The sequence below is a fragment of the Tamandua tetradactyla genome, chromosome 11 (genome assembly GCF_023851605.1).
Source record: "Tamandua tetradactyla isolate mTamTet1 chromosome 11, mTamTet1.pri, whole genome shotgun sequence".
NCBI lineage: Eukaryota > Metazoa > Chordata > Mammalia > Pilosa > Myrmecophagidae > Tamandua > Tamandua tetradactyla.
The window spans coordinates 10,163,322-10,182,870 of NC_135337.1; the positions used below are offsets into that span (position 1 = coordinate 10,163,322).

Here is a 19,549-nt window from a genome sequence, read left to right on the forward strand (position 1 = left end):
GCTGCTTGACCACAGGTCTGCTGCTGCCCCGACCACACCTGGATCTCTCTCTGCATACCTGCAACCCATTCTTTTTTTAAAAAAATATTTTTATTGCGTATTCATCACCATGATGGTTTTTAGAACATTTATATCACTCCGGAAAAAGAAATTCAAAACAAAAGAGAAAAGACTCCCATACCCCTTACCCCTCGTGCTCATTGACCGGTAGTATTTCAATCTACTCATTTTTTTTTTTACCCCTATAGCCCCCTATTATTTATTTATTTTTTATCCTTTTTTTTTTTTACTCATCTCTCCATACCCTGGATAAATGGAGCATCAGACACAAGGTTTTCATAATCACACAGTCACATTGTAAAAGCTATATACTTATACAATCGTCTTCAAGAATCAAGGCTACTGGAACACAGTTCAACAGTTTCACGTACTTCCTGCTAACCATTCCAGTACACCATAAACTATGAAGGGGTATCTGTATAATGCATAAGAATAACCTCCAGGATAACCTCTTCACTCTTCGAAATCTCTTAGCCACTGAAACTTTATTTTGTCTCATTTCTCTCTTCCTCCTTTTGGTCAAGAAGGGATTTTCAATCCCATGATGCTTGGTTTCAGCTCATCCTGGGATTTCTGTCCCACATTGCCAAGGAGAGTCACACCCCTGGGAGTCATGTCCCACGTAGTAGAGAGGGCAGTGAGTTCACCCGCTGAGTTGGCTTAGAGAGAGAAGCCACATCTGAGCAACAAAAGAGGTTCTCTGGGGGTGACTCGTAGGCCTAATTATAAGTAGGCTTAGCTTTTTCTTTGCAGGAATTAGCTTCGTAGGGGTGAGCCCCAAGATTGAGGGTTTAGCCTATTGAATTGGTTGTCCCCATTGCTTGTGAGAATATCAGGAGTTCCCAGATGGGGCAGTTTAATACTTGCTCCTTTCTCCCCACTCCCCAAAAGAGACTTCTGCACCCATTCTTGCGTACTTGCGTACCACGGTCCACAGACTGGGAAACCCCACTTTAGGGTCCTGGGTTTCAGCCTGTCTTCACCTGCCTCGCTCAGGACCCCCGCTGGACTACTCTCAATGGCAATCTGCTTTGGCCCAGCACCATTTGACAAGCAAGTCAAATAAAAGTAGAGTCCCAGTACTGAGGTCCAGGAGGTGCCTTGCCCCTCTCCCCTCCCTGCCCCTCCCAGGCAGCCATGCTGGCATATAGATAGGCATATACTATCCTCCTTACAATGAACTGCAACTAAAAGGCAATTCAGAGACCCTGACTGGAGGGTGGAATTAAGGAGCAGGATAAGGGGTGAGTCCTTCTCTCCCTTTATGTCTTGGGCTGATTCTCTCCAAACTCTGAGAGACTGTCTTGAGGAGGACAGCAGGATAATTCTTAGAGAAGCCAAGGCATTGCTTTGACCTGCCCCCTTTCAGCAGAGAGGAAATCCCTGCATGCCAGTGGGGACAGGGGCAGGACAGGAGTGTAACCTGCCTGGGTTCGTCTTGGCTCCAGAGGACCAGCTGGCTGGAAGGTCTTCTGTTGCCTTCTTTGCCTCTAGCAAGGTTCCCTTCCAGAAAGCCTCTCCTGAGCTTTAACCTCTGTCACTTGCCATAGGGTTGTTTCACTGCCTTAGGTCAACCCTTAAAGGACTGGAGACCTGCTAGCCGGCCCCTTTCTTTTATGTAAGTTTTTTGGCAGCTGGGGCCAAAATCAGTCTGCCCCACTCCGATTCCCTTGGCAGGGCTGTTTATTCTAATAATGATAGGAAAACCCTTACAAAGTGAGGCAGGCAATGTTCTAAGTGCTTTATACATATCAACGACATTTTCACAACAGCCCTATCAGGTAGGCTGTTTTACTGTCATCCCCACTTTATAGCTCAGAAAGCTGAGGCACAGAGACATTAAGGAACTTGTCAGAGGTTACCCAGCTACTAAACGGCAAAGAAGGGCAGGCCGTCTGGCTCCAGAATGCCTTTATTCACCACAGTAAACTGCTGCTGTGATGATCACAATATTCTCCGTACAGACACTGTAGCACCTTAGACAGTCCATTTGTGAAGCTCCATATTAGTTAGCTTTTAATGCATCACAAACCACCCCCAAAATCTAGGCTTACCCATGAACATTTATTACTTTTCGTCATTCTGTGGGTTGGTGGGAGTTGCTTTGGTGTGAGCTTGCTCTGCTGGTCTCCCTCGTCAGCTGTGGCCCAACTGGGGATTAGTGTCCAGCAGCCAGGTCAGCTGGGGCAGGAGGGACGGCTTGGCCTGTGGCTCTTGTCATCCCGCAGGCTAGCCCAGGTCCTTCGCACGCTGGCTGTTGCAGGGTGCCCAAGAGCGGCAGGAGAGGCCGAGACCCAGGTGCAGGCACGTTACAGGCCTCTTCTTTTGACACAGCTGCTATTGTCTCATTGACCAAATCAAGCCCTGTGGCCCAGCCCAGATTCAAAGGATGGGGAAACAGAGTCTACCTTTTGATAGGAGGAGCTGCAAAGTCACATTGCAATGACACAGGGGCGGGAAGAATTTGTGTTCTGTGATCTGCCCCCCGGATCCTCAGCATGAGCTGTGAGTACTATTTCATGGTGGGAAAAGAGCAGGGAGGGATGGACAGGCTAGAGGTCCACTCGGACCTTAGTCTTGTCAAACATCAGGTCTCTACTGGGGTTTCCAGTAGCCCTGTTTCCCCCAACATACTGATATAAATGCTGCAACTGTGGGATGTTGCGGAGTGATGTCTCTGTTTCTGGTTGCTGTTAGGGAAGACAGTGATGGGGATAGGTTGGCCCCGCTGGCGGTTAACTTCTTCCTGTCCTGGGGCCATCTGCAGCTCACCCCAGGTCAAAGCGGAGGAAGTAACCAGCTGGTCCATTCCTGAGACTTGTGATAGCAGCTTGAGTGCCCCCCAGCCCCTCCGGGTTTTCCGAGGAGACCTCCACCGGAGAGCCTTGGTTACGAGCATGGGCGCTGAAGGCGGCCGATCTGGTTCCAGCTCCAACCTTGCCACTCCCTTACAGTGTGACCAAACACATTGCCATAAGGATAAAAAATAATGAAGTTTATCAAGTCCCTAGGCCAGTGGCTGGTACATAGAAAGTGCCCAGATTTCGTCATCAGTGGGGCTTGGATGAGCTCTTGTGCCCTTTTGCTTGGGCAGAGATGGAAAGACGAACAGAGCTGTCACTGGTAAATAACTCTTGGCTTGCCCAGAAGTACCAGTTGGTGTGCCAGCAACTTGGGCCAGGGAAACTCAGGGCAGAAGCTGCAGGGAGAAGAGAAGTGGAACTGTAGCTGCCCGAGGGCCAGTGGACATCACTCACACAGGCCTGGAAGGAATCTGGTCAAACCCTGTGTCTTAGACATGAGAAAGCTGAGGTGCAGTCTCTAAAATCACCTAGCCAGACAACGACTACAGTAGGATTGGAATCCAAACCCCTGTTTTTCCCAGCTGACGGTCTTCCCTTCATGCCGTGACTTATTCACCCAGTTCCCTTCTGGTCTCTCTTAACACACACAGTTCCCCTGGACAACGTGCTATTGGCTTCCCATCCCTTTCCCATCTCATCTTCCGCATAGGGGAGAGAGAGAGAAGATATTCATACAGTAGGTGGAAAGGGAGGCAGCAAAGGAGGGACTAAATGTGAGCAGCTGCCGAGGAGGAGATGGGCCTGTGCAGAGCAGTACGTGCCCCCTGCACGAAGCAGAGGTCAACCCTGGCTTTCAGATGCCAAGGAAACCAAAGGAAGAGCCACCCCTCTCAAACCTGCCTCCACCCTCCGCTGGCTTCAACCTGCCCAGAGCGAATGAGGAAACGATTATTTATCAGGGATGAGTTGGTCAGGAAATTGGACACATTCAACAAAGACCAGGAAACACAGTGCCAACAGGGTTTGATGGGGGTGACGAGAGTGCTCCCAGCACAATAGCGTCGCTGGCAGCGATGCTGGCTTTCTGGAGGACAGCCGAGGACGCCCACTGCATGCGTGATGAGTGCAGGTGGGACAGGCCCCTATGGGGCTGTCCAGCAACATCCTGGCCACCAGCCCCTGAAGGCAAGTGAGGGAGATGCAAAATAGGCCAGGCTGTATGTAGCCCAGGTCTCTAGCCCCCTTCTGCTGTACTCCCCACCCCCCCCAGGAAAAAAGCATGAAGTCAACGCTGCCCCCATCTGCGCCTCCCGCCAGGACCCCTGGGCAAACACCCCACTGCTCTGGCAGGAAAGGGGAGAGGGCAATGCACAGCCTGGGGGGGCTTCCCTGGAGGGGAAAGCCAGGCGTTTGGAGGGGGTTCCCCAATCACTCGCTAACCTCCCCAACTGCTGAGGCCCCATGCTCCCCTCGGGCTTCTCATTAAGGAATAGAAAGATGAGTGCTGCTGGGAAAGTGCTCTGGAAACAGTCTGTTCTGTTCTCTGTCCCATCCCCAGGGACATACGCTCATTCCCATCTTAATTCGAGAAGGGGTTTGAGATAAAAGTGTCTCCCCTGGAGTCGAGACAGTTTTGCACAACGTGACGGTTTATGCTTCAGTCAAGCCTCTGTCACTGTCTCAGCCTGGGTGGTTGACGAGGGATCTGCTCCCCTCTCCCCTCCACCCCCACCTCTGTCCCCAGGCTGTCCTAAGGACCTTCCAGTGTTTTGTCTGGGCTGGGGTGGGGGCTGCAGAGGTGCGGGCTCTGGGGGGCTGCCCCGACCCTGTGTGAGGCTAGGAAGGGGGTCCTGGCCCTGGCTGGTCTTAGTTTGTGGAGCGTCCTCACCCCATGGTGGTCCCTGCTTCTTGGTTTGGATTGTGACCGAGAGCCTGAGCTCTCTTCCTCAAGGCTGCTAGTGGGGCTTTATCAGGAGCTCTGAAGAGCAGCAGCCTTAGTAGGAAGGTCCTCGGCTTTGGGATGTATTCTCTGGACCCAGATTTAAAGCCTCAACAGCTGTGGGCTGGCAGGGCACTAAGACCCTTCTTGGTGTCTGCTATGAAGCTCGCTCAGGTAGAGGGGACAGGTCCCCACAGTGGGCTGTGGAGGGGGTTGGCCCAAGAAGGGGAAGGAAGCTGTTCCTGGGACCATTTGCCTGGGGGCCTCCACACTGAGCCATTTCTTGTACCTTTGGGCTTTGAGGAAGGGGGTCCCTATTAGAATTCTATTGAGTAACTTTTCATGTGTCAGGGAGCACGGATGTTGGTGCAGATGTTTCTGTTCGTTCCTCACCATTGCAGGTCTCTTGGGATTATCACAGTTCTCAGCAGGGATAGAACAGAGTTCCTGACCCTCTGGCCCCACGAAGCAGAAATCAGGGAGTGAGATTAAAGTGTTTGCCGCTTAGTTCACAGAAGCCCCTGGAACCTTCCAACCTGCTGTGACCTTTAGGAATGAGAGAAGCCCATCCTTTTGAAGGTGGGAAGTGGTGGGTGGGATGAGTCCCTGGGAGCAGGGCAGACAGCAGAGAAACTCAGGGTGCTGAGAGAGGGGACCGTTAGCCTTGGGGTGCTCCATGGTAGAGCGTTTAGCCCTGGGGAAGACTCAAGGCTTACTTCTCTGTGTTGGGTCCCACTCGCCCCTGGAGAGAAACCTTCATCCCTTGAGCAGTTATAGCAAAGAGGGCTGAGAGTTCTGTGGAAAGTTGAGAGTTGGGTGAGCATATGAAAGAGCTTCTGGAAGTAAGGGCCCCGCCATCCCACCCCTGACTGCTGCCCTTTGATACGCAGGGGCAGTCATAGTGAATGCCACACCTTCTCTATTGAGGCAAGTGGGCAGAGTCCAGCTTTTGGAATTTCAGAATAATCACTCTGCCTAACCATTGTGGAGTCTGGCTTACTCGTGTGTGTGTGTGTGTGTGTGTGTGTGTGTGTGTGTGTGTGTGTGTGTGTGTGTGTGTGTGTGTTTCCCCTCTCCTGTATGGATCTGTCATTGGGTGATAAAATAGAACACGATGAGTGTCATTCTAAAGCAATTACAAGCAAGATGCCTAATGGCAGAGCTGGGGAACACGGCATATGGCCTCCGGCAGCCGCTGTGTGAGAACTATTCAGGAGGTTTTGTTCCGCCCCCCACCCCCCTGAAAAACCAGATCGTGCTTCATGTCGAGGAAGAAAAGATGATCAAAGCCCCACCACCACCACATCCCGCCAAGTGGATGCTGGAGGCTCTGGGGCAGACATCAAGGGACTGTCATGAGCAGCTGGGTGCTGGGACAGAGGCCAGATGGAGGGGACCTGTCAGTTCCAGCAGGTGTAGAATAATGGGGAGCGGCCAGAGCCACCCCAGAAATCCAAAGTAGAGCGGTCCAAGCTTAGAGAGCTTCGGGGAGCACAGAAGGTAGAGGCCACATGGCCATGTGTTTTCATTTCATCAGTTCTGATTTTGCTTAATGTCTCTGCTTCCCCTCACCAGCTCTAGCCATTCTCTCTCTCCATTCCCCTGGCACCTCTCTTGCTTTGCTCATACATCGGGGAGCTAAGTGGTAGTCCCAGGACCTCTGTTTGTTAGTGACCAGGTTCTCTACTTTTTCCAAGGAATGGTTGCTCCTGGGTGCTGTTTATTGGGCCTGAGGCTGTCTCCTAACCCTGGCCTCAGCAGTGGATTGGGAAGATTTCCTGGAGAGGATTAACCATGGAACCCACAAGCCTAATCAGTTGGCTATCTTTATACACGTTAAATTAGAGCCTTCCTTCTATCACAGACTTAGGAGGAAAATACCTCCCTGCCTCCCACCCCAGCCCCCTCCTGGCCATGTTTGTCGTTGTGTGTATGCATGTGTACAAGTGTTTATGTGTGCATATGTGTGTATGTCAGTTGATTTGGGGACTGCCTATCTCCGAACTGCCGCATCACTGGGGCAGAGCCCCTAGGGTTCAGAGGTCCTGGCCCGTGTCCCCTGGAAATGTACTGGTGACTGCTGCTGCTCTCCAGATTTGCTGGACAGTGGGGACTAGGCAGTGTACTCTGCCCAGGATCTCCTTGAGCATTTATCCCTGACCTCACCTGGGTGGGTGGGGGTCCTTTTCCCCCTCCTCTCGACCCCACTGACAGCTGCTAACATCATCTGGCAAACTTCTGTGAAGGGCCACATGGCAAACAGTTTTGGCCGTGTGGGCCAAACATTCTCTGTTGCAGCTCCTCAGATCTGCTGCCCCAGCATGGAAGCAGCCATAGACGATAGGTTAATGAGTGAGTCTGGCTGTATTCCAATTTTGTTTACCAAAACAGAAGATAGGCTAGATTTGGACTGCCGGCCATAGTTCGCCGGAAAGACTGGAGGGCAGGAGCCTGACACCAGGACCTGCCCACCGCAGATGCCCTCCCCTCCGCTCAGGCCCCGGCAAACATTTTGTTTTAAAATGAAAACTTAGAGTTGGGTCTTCTGTGCTGGCGTCCTGGCCTGTGCGCACACGCACCCTTGTTGACTTAGAACATACCACTGTAGAACTCGGACCTGGAAGGAAACCTAAAGATCATTTCCTGCCACCCACTTATTTTATAGAGGAAAATGAGACGTGGAGCTACTTGCCTAAGACCGTGCAGCTGGTTGGTGGTAGATGTGGGATCGGCAAATCTGGCACCCTTCGATGCACCCTCAACAGAGCGTTGAGGCATCACAGACCGCCTGTGTGCAGGAGTGGTTGTGGGCGGCTCCGGGAGGTGGGGGATGTGCCCGGGGAAAGAACTTTGCAGCCTTCTGGGAAGTAACTCAGGGAAGCCTCGAGTGGGGGAGAAGGAGGCAGTCCCACCGCGTCCTTTTTCATGTGTATAAAAATGTGTTGGACAGGAGGGGACCAGAATCCATGTGATTTATTCCTGATACTCTTCGGCATGACTCTGAGCTCTGGAGGCCCCAGCCAACCTCTTCTCCTCCTCTCTTAGACATAGCAGTGGAGCACAACAAAGTAAGATGGGTCATAATTCCTTTAAGGAAGAAACTAAAGGAAGGGCAACCCTAATTCTGAGTTAATTTTTTCTCCAGTGACTTAATGAGATCTTCGCTTGTCTGAGCCTGTTTTCCTGTTGGTATAACGGAGAGATGCCCACCTAGGTGCTGGCCATGGAGACAGTGCTTAATAAATGTTGACCTTTTAGTAGAGAGAGAGAGGGATTGTATTCTCTTGCACAGGAAGGGGGAGCTCAGGTCCTGAGGGGGCCCAGGAGAGGCCAGATGTCCTGGCTTCCTGTGCTCTTGCCTGGGTTTTCCTTGGGACACCGAGTTACTGAGTGAGCTAGTTGAAAGCCCAGCCCTGGCTTCAGCCGGAATAGAGGTGGTCTGGGGGAAGGATTGGGAAAATGAGCAGAACCCAAGCCTGGCAGTTGGCTGCACCTGCCCTTGAAATTAGGAATGCTGCATGTCAGGAAGAGAAAAGTGGGACTCGAGAGCCCAGGCCAGGTCTGGAAAGGCTCCCGGAGGATGCTGAGCTCACAGCCCAGACCCTCCAATCAATAGGGCTTGGCTATTTATAGCATCAGCCTGAGAGAAACTTAATTATGATCAAAAGGAGCTATTTAATACTGTGCTTGCCAAAGACGCAACCTCTTGTCAGTGGAAATTAATCAGTGGCTGCTGAGGGCTCCCACCCCCTCAGGCCCCGGAACTGGGCAGGCGCCCGCTGGGGAGCTAAGGCGCTGGATGCCCTGGGAGGTCTGATGTCGTCGGTGCCCTCCCAGATTCATCCACCATGCCCTGGTCTCCTCCAGGGCGCCAGATGCATGCGGGTCAGGGGACCCTCAAATTTGGGGGGGAAGGAGGAAAGGTTAGGGTAAGGGGGATTCATGGGTCAGCTGAAGTCCTGCCTCTCTCTCAAAGCCTCCTCTATCCACCCCAGCCCACAAGCATCTCCCTCTTCTTTTAAAGTTCTTGCAGCATTTGCAGTCTGCCCTACATATTTCATACTCTGGTTGGAACTCAATAAGCCACTTTCTAGCTGGGCACTTTAAGCAAGTTGCTTAACCTCTCTGGCTTTTGGCTTCCTCATCTGTAAAATAGAGATAATAATAGCACCTTTCTCATAGGTGTTGTGGGGGGGCAGGTTATGACGATTAAAATGAGTTAGCACATGGAAATGCACATGGAACCATGCCTGGTACCTGGTGAGCGCTCAGTGAGCGCAGCTGCTGTTACTTCTCCTCCTACCTGTGTCAGTTTGTCTTCCCAGCCTGCTCCTTCTCCCCATTTCTGCTCCTGCAGAAGTGATACCTTTATACTCGAGTACCCCCTTCTGTGTCTCGCCTGGTGCTGGCTGTGGAGACAGTGCTTGATAAATGTTGGCCTTTTAGTTCATTTGATTCAAAAATTAAAGAAATTCATCTTCTCACTGATTGATCCGTTCATTCACTTATTCTGAGAATCCGTGTTGAGCCCTGACATGGCAGGCTTTCCTTGTTCTGGACATTGAAGATCCACACGTTATTAATCGCAGGTGAACTTTGTGCTGAGCTGCTCACCACCTCGTGGGGAGACCCTTATGGCTGTCTCCGAAGCAGTGTGAGAGCAGTAATAGGAGGGTGGCCAGGAGGCAGCTGGAGAAGAGGAGGCCGCGCAAGGCTTCTTGGAGGAAATAGTATTTTGGGGCAGGACCTGAAGGAGGTGAAGGGAGATGAAGGGAGCATAGACGTTCCAGCTGGGGGCGGCGGGAGGGGTGCAGGGTACGTGCAAAGAAAGGCCTGGCGTGGTGACAGTTACTATTCAAATCATTCATAAACATCTCGACTGGCCATGGACCACCGCCAGGGCCCTCTGTCCAGGTTAGCGTCAGAGGCAGAGGTGGAGGCCCTGAGCAGGGAGGAAGAAGGAAAGGGACGCGTGTCACCGACACAAAGAGAAGTGCTTTGGCTCAAAGAACGCGGACCGGTTTGCTTCCTAGAGAGACCAAGGGAAATGCCCCAAAGCGTGGATTTGGGTAAGAAGCCCAGAGGAGAAGGGGAGATTCTGAATGAAGGCAGCTGGGAATGTCTAGGGTTTCTTTCTTGGGATGGGCATTGGCCATTGAAGAGATTTGGACCTGTGCAGTGAGTGACTGGCCCTCAGAGAAGCTGTGCAGCGCAGTGGTTAGAGCCTGGGCTCTGGAATCAGGGCACCTGGGCTTGAATCTCAGTTCCGGCACTTAGGAGGACAGCTGGACCTTGAACAGATGCAACAGATGAAAAATACCTTGGTATGATCAGAAAGAATTTTTACCTTCTATCTCCCACTGTCCCTGTGAATTTATTCAGTGAAGCCTCTGCTGCCCTGGATGAAATCTGGGACACGTCCCATGACTTGGCAGGCCACGTTTAGGCAACACAAACAGCCTCAGTTCCATAATTGTTACGTCCAGGCCAGTTCAGTAATCACAACTTTTAACTCTACTTGCGGCTCAGACATCTCTTGTCCCCTGGCTCTGCTATTGCAGAGGGGAACGGGGTGCAGGGGCGGGGGGCGGGGGTCACGGCTAATTTCTTTTCTCTTCCCCACCCCCTACATAACCCACAGTCCTGACAGGAAGCAGATGGCTCACAAAAGCTAGACCATGGAGGAGAGCTTAATAAAAGGACTACTTATAAAGATGTGAGCATGGGTTGGAAAAGCAAAGAACCGCAGGGCCTGCAGGTACAAGGGGAAGGAGAAGTTACCAGAACCAAGAGAAGGGAACTGTATGGAGAGGACCACTGAGGGGGTGCCTTCTGCAGGAGAGGGATGCAGCGACCTGCGGTGAGCTGGCACTGGGGGGAGGGGAACAAAGGGAATGAACAATCTGGTCTTACTCTCCTCTTTCACCTGGGAGCCCACAGCCCCCCATTGGAGGGCAGGGGAGCCTGAAGCTGCAAACCACAGAGGTGCACCTACCTAGGGCTCAAAGCCAGAAAGGGTGGAGGATGGATCTGGGGGGGGTAGCAGAAAACACCCTCACTGAGCCTCTCCTCTATCCCCGGTTGGTTTGCTGGTCGTGATCACCCAGAGTTGGAGCAATGGAAAAAGAGTTGGGAAGAGCAGGGCATGGCAGTTCTTACTTGAGTAACTCTGTCATGAGCTGGTACCAAGCTGGTACCAAATGTATAAAGCTGATTTCTTCCCCTCCCCTAAGGGCCACTTTGCGGGGTTCTTTTTGGAATGCTCGTCCCACTCAGTTGCTGGGAAGCCTCTGAGGTTCCCTTGATGTGTGTGGCCCCCTCTCCCTAGCCGGGGTGCCCACATGCCTTTCTCAGCGCCTAAGCCCTGGCGTCCCCCTCCCTCCCTTCCGCGGGGGCCAGCCACCCCCCTTCCGCCGGGCAGCCTTCTTGGCAGGCTTCCTTCTGGGGTCGCCCAACTCTGGTCCACTGGGGACGCTCCCTTGCCTGACGAACGAGGAGAATCCCGTGACGCCACTTTCCCGCATCCACGCTGCCAGTGCACACGTCCCTTTCTTTTTAGATTATTCAGGCATGAGTCAGCTACCAGCTTTCTGTTTCTCCCAAACTGCAGAGGATATATATAAAACTCTCTGAGAGGTCTTCTTCAAGTCCCTCACCCTTGGTTTGACCTGGAAGGGGAAACACCCAGAGCGCACCTATAACTCTCTTCAGAGATCCTGTGCCAGCCTCTGATGACTGCTTTTTTCATTCTCTCCAGTCTCACCTGTGGGCTGGGGTGTATGGACCGTTCGGATCCCACGTGGTGGCCTTGCATCTCCCTGGAGAATACGGTAGCGGTTGACGCCGAGCGTCAGCTGAAGCTGAGATTAAAGAAGTCCGATGTTCAGTTGCTCCAGCTCATGACATTGAGGCTCCTACTTACCCTCTCGGGGCCTCGGGTACCTCATCTCTACAGCGGGAGTCATGGTGTCTCAACAAGTTTTGTGAGGATTTAAGGAGATTTAGAACAGGAACAGAAATCCAGTAAGCGCTCAGTAAAGTATCGCTGATGTCCCTGTTCTTTTTCATCTGATTGGGAAATGGCTTGTGGCTCTGCCACCCTCACTGGTGAGCCAAGCCTGTTGGGGGTGGTTAGTGGTTTCTAGACCCCTGGGCCAACAGAAAAAGGCAAAGGTAGTGGTTTCTGGGTTCTCTTATGTTTAGCATTCAACATGGCCTTGAGCAAGCTTCTGTCCAACCTTCAGCGCCTTCCTCTGAGAAGGGGTGAGTGTCCTTCTTCCCTGGACAGTGAATGGCTGAAGCCAAAAAGGATGCTCCCTCATTTTCCAGCCTTCTCGGCTGTGAGGAGAGAAGGAAGATGGGCAAATTAACATTTCGTGTCTGCCATCCTAGAGCTCTCTGCTATAAAGCCTTGCCACCTTTTCCTTCAACAAGCCTCAAGGAAGAGCCCTTCCTTTTGGCCTCTGCAGCCCGGGCCCTCGTCCTCTCCTGCCTGGGCTCTCTGCCCTGCTGCCTTCACTGTCCCTCTTAAAATCCACCTTCGTCTGCCTCCTTGTCATGGTCCTCCAGCTCTGTGCCACTCTTACTTTACACTTCTCTGTGCCACACAGACATCCCTCCATTCAATAATTAATCCATTCAACATTTTACAGCACCTGCTGGTGAGCAGGCATGTTGCTGGGGGCTGGATTCAGCGCAGGGCCAGATGAGACGCCCGCCAGCCGGGGGTGCAGACGCAGCCACGGTTCTCCAGGGCAGCCGAGGCAGGCCTGTGACAAGGGTAAGGAGAAGGCAGTGTTTTCAAACAGCGGGTTACCAACCCATTAGTGGGTCATGAAATTAATTTAGTGGGTCACGACCAGCTTTTTTAAAAAAAAAATTAAATAGAGCAGAATAGAAATATCACAGAGCGCATCGCACTCATAATAAGGGGAAATATTGTTTCTTAAAAGCTTTTGTTTCTGTTGTATATATTGGTGTGTGTGTGCGTGCGTGTGTGATAATGTACAATATATTTATTACTGTGGTTCACTGTAAAATGGTTGAAAAACACTGACAGTAAGGTGTGCGGGAATCAGGAAAGGCTTCCTAGAGGGAAGGACATCTAAATAAGACCTGAAATATTAGTAAAAATTAATCATATAAACGGGTAGGAAGACAGAAAAGAGCCTGTCTCAGTCCAAAGGACTTGTCTGAAAAGACTGGAGGGGGGAGCAGGGGAGAGCAAACACATGTACAAAAAAGAGAATTATTTTTCAGTTGTCTCATAAATAAAATATGTGTTTTCCTACCTCCATGCCTAGCTTTTGGTGTCCTTTCTCCTTGTCTTCTCTGCCCTCTTTTTGTTTCCTTATGCTTTCTAAATCTGATTATTTATCATCCCAAGCCCAGCCTAAGGACCTTGCCACTGTGACTTTTCTCTGGCTCTTGTCTCCTCTCTTCCCTCCTCCTGACTGTCCTCAGTGCCCCAGTGTCCGGCCCCAAATGCTCTTTGTTTCCTGGACAGTACCATCCCTGCACTCCTGTTGAGCCTTAAAATTTACAGAGCATTTTCTCCCACTGCGTCTCAGCAAAGGGTCTCAAAGGACCCTTTGAGGTAGGTGGGCTGTATCATTATCTCCATTTTACTGCAGGGAAACTGAGGCACAGGGCGGTCCAGAGGCAGAACGCAGTTCACCTGCCTGAAGAGCGATGGAGACAACTGTCACCAGCTCGTCTACTCCCACGTGTGTCTTTCTTTCACCTCGCATTGGGCCTTGAACAAGCAGTCCTTGCACTGAGTCTTCAGCTGGAGACTGAGCCCCTCTGGGATGAATGCTGCATGTCTTGCTTGCATATCTCCCACCATGCTGCATGCCCAGAGCGAGATCCAGAAATGTATCTTGTGATTTTCTGCCCACATTGGAATATGGCATTAGCCCCCAAAGAAAGGATCCACGTAACATCCACCCTTCGAAATGTTTTGTATTCTTCTTCCCCATTTCTCTTGGGCCTTTTTTCTCTGCTTGCCACATCCTCCTCCTTTTCTTGCCTCCTGGATCCCTTTTCCTTCTCACTTGTTCTTCCCTCAGCTATCCCTCCTTTCTCCTTCCCTCTTTTTCCCTTTCTCTGTCTTCCCTTTGTCCCCCATTCTCCAACATGCCACAGCCCGCTGCTTACAGCTGGGACCAGGGGGCCTTACCCTGTCCTGGCTGTCGGGATGCCTCGACTGGCCCATTCCCCAGGGAAGTGGAGCTCTACTTGCTGAGGAGAGGAAAGCAAAAGGGACCCTAGTTGCAGACATTTAGTTAATTGGATCGAGGGTGTTTAAACCTCTTAGGGGACACGTTCTGCACAGCTGGGAAGGAAACTTTATCCAGCCCGGGGAGGGGGGGGTGGAGTGGAAGAACAAGGCAAAACAGCACTACAGGCTGTGGGGAGAGGAAGAAATCAATCCTCTCCTTAAGTGTGGGCCAGTGCCCCTGTGCACCTCTCTGGCACCTCTCAGGGCTGCTGCCTCCCGCCCCTGGGCAGGCTGGCTCTCTGCCCTGGTGAATCACGGGCTCTGCAGGGAGCGTTCTGTTTGCTGCTAAGTACTACTCTGGCTGCTTTTCCAGGAGCTGGAGCCATTTACAGATGGGAATGGCATTCATCTCTGGCAGGGGAGCCCCAAGCCCTGCACCAGCCCAGTGCCTCGAAATAGATCTTTCAGTAGAGGCAAAGGAGGCAAGGGGCACAGGACATACACGTATGTCAGGGGCATAGTCAAAACCATTTGTTCCAGTGGGCCTGGTGGGGTAGTCTCCCCAAGAAAAGGCACATGGGAGCTTGCCATTTGGAGCTCACTAGATTTTTTAAGAGGAATGAGTGATGGTTGAACTGGGTTCTGTGGAGGTCCAGTGGTTGCCCCTGTCCTTCCTTCCTTTTCCCTGCCTGCTTACCCCCGTCCCCTCACTCTGGGAAGTTCCAGCCCTTTGGTGAAGTGTCATTGAACCCAGGACAAGGATTATAAAGCAAAACACAATAATAGAGACAAATAAACCAAAAACTAGTGAAATTGTTATTATCCAGCCTGTATTTCACAATCTCCTCTGACAGTGTGTAGACAGCTGGTCTACCATTATGGGCCATCGGCCAACCATTATGAGAATAGCCGGAGTGCCTAAAAAACCTCAGCATCCTCCTTGGATGCCCCAGAAGATAAATGAAAGTGCCCACAATGAATACCCCTTCTCCTGTTAGCTCTTGTGACAGTGCCATTGTCCCAATAGAGTACAGTCGCAAGAATACATGACCTCGTTTCTGAAAACTGGGATTTGAGCCTTGGTCTCACCGATTGCCAGCTGTGTGATTTAGGCAAGTCATTTAACTTCTCTGAGCCTTAATTTTTTCATCAATGGAATGAGAATAGCAAAAATACAATTATCACAGGACTAATGTGCAAGTTAATTGAGATGGTGTTTGAGAAAGTGCACCGTAAACTTTAAAGTGTTCTCCAATAAGTGCTTATTGCTTATCCACCCCCCACCCCATCCCCCGCCCCACTGGAATGTAAGCTCCATGAGGGTAGGAACCTTGTTTATTTGTTTGGTTGTTTTCCCTGCTTTATTCCCAGCACCTAGAGGAGTGTCTGGCACATAGTAATCACTCACATGTTGAGAGAATTAAAAAAAAAATGAATGACTGGCCACCCAGACCACAGGAATTTGGCAGATCGTCTCATTTATCCAGAACACAGCCTGACAGTTCTTTGGGCTGCCACTGTACCCACCTAACAGAGCTCTGACTCATACAGTCCTTCTTACATATTTGTTATTGATTGGTTGATTGATTGGTCAGTTGACTGTATGCATTTGCTAGTGGAGCAGCTGTCTCCATGGCCTCGCCCATCCATTCTGCTCCCTGCTACCCTTGTGGGGTAGGGGTGAGCGCAACAAGGAACAGCTGTGACAGAATGTAGAGAAGGCATTTTCAAACAGGAAGAGCAGTGTAACCTTTAGAGTTCCCATTTCTCAGTTTTTAATAATAAGCTGCAGTCTCCAGGGGAGCTTTCTAAAGAGACTGTGTTGCTCTCGGTCCAGGGCAGTTAGATAAAGGGGAAACAGGCATGCGCCATGCCGGGGGGCGGAATGTGAGTCCAGAGACCTGGGCTTGATTCTCCAGCAGGCCCTGGGGCTGGGGGCCTTAAACGGCCGTCAAGAGAAGTCTGACTGCCTCCTCCCAGTGAAGGCATGCAGGGCGCAGACGGCATGTCTCTCTTCTTCTTTTCTCAGCAGAGTACACATGAAGTACGGTGTTCCCAGCACTTCTTTCAGCACCACGGGGCACTTGAGATGGTCGCTCTCTACTCTGCTCAGTTCTTCTCCTAAACGCCCTCCCTCACGTCCGCTTGACCACCAGCTCAGATCTGGGGTCATGGAGCCTTTCCTAATCACCCCCAACTCTCCCAGCGCCCCACCCTCCTACCCCAAACATCATCAGTCATGGTCTCCTTTGTGTCTCCGCTACACTCTGCACCTGGGTCCATCACAGCCTCCATAATACTTCGCTGTGCTTACAGGACTCCACGGGACAGCTGAACTGATAATATATTAAGATCAATTACTAACGTTTATTGAGTACCTGTGATATGCCAGGCACTGGGCCTTATGCTTTACCTGTTCTAGCACGTTTCATCCTCACAACCCCCAGCGAGGTGGGTGGTATTGTCCCCTTTTCTCAGATGAGGAAACTCGGGCTTGCCCAAGGTCACAGGGCTAGTGGTAATTAAGTGGTGGAGTCTGGACTGGACTGAGTCTACCCGGTGCCAAAGCCCATGCTCCTTGTGTCACTTCCCATAGAGTGGAGACGCCATGACAGCAGGGTGCCAGGGTCCTTGGAGAACCCTTATTGGTGCAGGCATCAGTTATCACAGCAAAGAGATTTCTTTAACTTGAAACATTGCTCTAATTCCCCATCACTGGTCATTGTCCAGGACCAAACCATAGACCTTGCTGAGGTCTGAATTTATCATTTTCGTACAAATGACTGCCATGCATCAGCCAGAGCAGCCAGCCAAGCTCTTCATTCCACCTGGATTTTCATTCCAGCTTTAAGATTAACCAGCCGTGACCCTGCATATAGCTAACCTCCTCCGAGCCTCCATTACCTCATCTGTGAAATGGCTGTAATAGTAGAATCTGCTTCATGGGATTGCTGGGCAGTTTACAGGGAGTAGATCCTACATGTGAAGCTCGGAATCAATGCCTGGAACTGCAGTGCTCCATTCGTGGGAGGTCACAGTGGACAGGACCATGGGGCATGCCCTTGAAGGTGGAACCATGCCTCCTCAATGGCCTTAACCCAGTGTCATGCTGTCTTCCCTGAGTCTCCTTAGAAATCTCTCCTTGCCACCTGGACCACAGGAGGCTACCACATAGGTGCCAGCTGTGCCTTGCGTGAAGGCACCAGAACAGGGGCAAGTGGGGGCTAAAAGCCATCCGCTCTGCCCCCCAAGCCTTCTGCCCCGGTGGTGGAGCACCTGGTTCTGATTTGCACAGAGAGGCTAGCAGCGGCCCTGCCAGCCTGCTGCTGGCTGTGACCTGTGGCACTGCCTCTCACTCATCCTCAGCGGACGTCTCCTGCTCTCCAAGCGTGACCAGCCTCCATTGGTGGTTTGGGACTTGGCCCTGTGCTCTGCCCTCTGCCTTCCTGCCTTCCCTCTTTCCGCAAGTATCTCCTGAGGACCTACTATGTGCCAGGCACAGTGCTGGCATGGGGGATACAAGACCAGTCCTGTCGTCCCCGAGCTCCCGGTCGAGTGGCAGGGGCACACACACAGACGGTGACTGCACAGCGTGACGTGCTGAGGCTGAGTGGGGCCTGGCAGGGACCAGCAGAGCCAGAGTGCTATGCTAACTGTGTTACACAATTGACCCTGGGCCTGCTGGAAAGGTAATAGCTGAGATGCCTATATCTTTTTTCACTGCCCTCCCCTTGGAGCAAAATCACCTCCAGGGACTGTTCAAAGAAGGAGCATTTACTGAGTTCTTTGCCTGTGCCAGGCACTCGGGGGATATACAAAGCAAAGACCAAGGAACCGACACCGCTGCCATTGGGGGACAGCAGGGAGCCCCCACGTGGGCATATCCATTGCAGGGCAGTGCACATTGCAGAGGCCCTTGGGAGGCCCAAGGTGGGTACCAAGGAGGGGCGGTCAGGGCCCTGAACCTGTATCCAGGTCATCCGGACAGGCTGGACCATTCTCAAGTGGCTCTGTTGTGTGTAGAGACGAGAGGGGGTCTCGGGCCCCTCAGGAAGGGCTTCCTCAGGACCCTGCTAAGCTGCTCTCCTACTACTGCAATCACGGGCACCATTTAGCTTTTAAGTTGTATCCTAACCCTTCATTATTTGGGAGTGGAATGATAGTGTCAGGTCTTGAACCAAGCGAGGGTCTTTTTTTTTTTTTTTTTTTTTTTTTTTTTTTTAACATTTTTTTTTATTAATTAAAAAAAGAATTAACAAAACAATTAGAAATCATTTCAATCTACATGTACAATCAGTAATTCTTAATAACATCACATAGTTGCATATTCATCATTTCTTAGTACATTTGCATCGATTTAGAAAAAGAAATAAAAAGACAACAGAATAAGAATTAAAACAATAATAGAAAGAAGAAAAAAAAAAACAAAAAAAACAAAAACAAAAAACCTATACCTCATATGCAGCTTCATTCAGTGTTTTAACATAATTGCATTACAATTGGGTAGTATTGTGCTGTCCATTTCTGAGTTTTTATATCCGGTCCCGTTGTACAGTCTGTATCCCTTCATCTCCAATTATCCCTTCTCTCTTTTTTTTTTTTAATTAACAGAAAAAAAGAAATTAACCCAACATTTAGAGATCATACCATTCTACACATGCAATCATTAATTCTTAACATCATCACATAGCTGCATGATCATCATTTCTTAGTACATTTGCATTGGTTTAGAAGAACTAGCAACATAACCGAAAAAGATATAGAATGTTAATATAGAGAAAAAAATAAAAGTAATAATAGTAAAATCAAAACAAAACAACACAAAACAAAACAAAAACCTATAGCTCAGATGCAGCTTCATTCAGTGTTTTAACATGATTACTTTACAATTAGGTATTATTGTGCTGTCCATTTTTGAGTTTTTGTATCTAGTCCTGTTGCACAGTCTGTATCCCTTCAGCTTCAATTACCCATTGTCTTACCCTGTTTCTAACTCCTGCTGAACTCTGTTACCAATGACATATTTCAAGTTTATTCTCGAATGTCCGTTCACATCAGTGGGACCATACAGTATTTGTCCTTTAGTTTTTGGCTGGATTCACTCAGCATAATATTCTCTAGGTCCATCCATGTTATTACATGGTTCATAAGTTTATCTTGTCTTAAAGCTGCATAATATTCCATCGTATGTATATACCACAGTTTGTTTAGCCACTCTTCTGTTGATGGAGATTTTGGCTGTTTCCATCTCTTTGCAATTGTAAATAATGCTGCTATAAACATTGGTGTGCAAATGTCCGTTTGTGTCTTTGCCCTTAAGTCCTTTGAGTAGATACCTAGCAATGGTATTGCTGGGTCGTATGGCAATTCTATATTCAGCTTTTTGAGGAACCGCCAAACTGCCTTCCACAGTGGTTGCACCCTTTGACATTCCCACCAACAGTGGATAAGTGTGCCTCTTTCTCCGCATCCTCTCCAGCACTTGTCATTTTCTGTTTTGTTGATAATGGCCATTCTGGTGGG

At 50.4% G+C, this 19,549-nt stretch overlaps 1 protein-coding gene across 2 annotated transcripts in view; it reads left to right on the plus strand.

Annotated features, from left to right (window-relative positions):
- The window catches only part of KCND3 (potassium voltage-gated channel subfamily D member 3), a 243,212-nt gene that overhangs the window by 35,340 nt on the left and 188,323 nt on the right, over positions 1-19,549 (plus strand). The window lies entirely within an intron of this gene.